We start from the raw sequence: 590 nt of genomic DNA, 5'->3' as shown, positions 1-590 counted from the left end.
GGGTGTACATAATAGGGACAAGTACAATAATCATAAACAATACAAGGCACAGACTGGTACAGGACAGAGGTCCCTGCCCGCGAGGGTCACAGTCTACAGGGGATGGGTGAGGATACAGTAGGTGAGAGTCCTTATCAAAAGGTTAATTAAGTATTTGATGTAAAGGTCCTCCTCAACAAGAGTATGGATGTGTGTGTATCTGTATCTGTGTGTCTGCGTGTGGATGGGGCCCACTGAGACTCTTTCACCCGGGGCCCACAAAATCCTGGAGTCGGTCCTGTCTGCATCCCTATATGTCACACAGCCTGTACCCCTACTTACCCCTCTCTCAAACACGCTGCACCCCTTCACACCATAATGTCAGAGTCTGCACCCCTCATATGCACACCATCTTCCCTCATTACCAGTCAGGAGTTCCCATCTCCTTCAGGAATCAGTATGTCCCTGCTTTCTAAAAGGCAAAACTGTGGCTCCTCCCACTCGGTCACATGGGCATGACATCATTGCAGGTCCTATCTACACCACTAGGGGATATTTTCTAGTGATGGGCAGTCCGGTTTTTTTTGGTGATCTGGTTCTGATGGCTCCGC

This window comes from Anomaloglossus baeobatrachus, chromosome 3 (assembly GCF_048569485.1).
Source record: "Anomaloglossus baeobatrachus isolate aAnoBae1 chromosome 3, aAnoBae1.hap1, whole genome shotgun sequence".
NCBI classification, from domain to species: Eukaryota; Metazoa; Chordata; class Amphibia; order Anura; family Aromobatidae; genus Anomaloglossus; species Anomaloglossus baeobatrachus.
The sequence above is the reverse complement of the archived record's forward strand: the minus strand, read 5'-3'. Positions refer to the sequence as shown.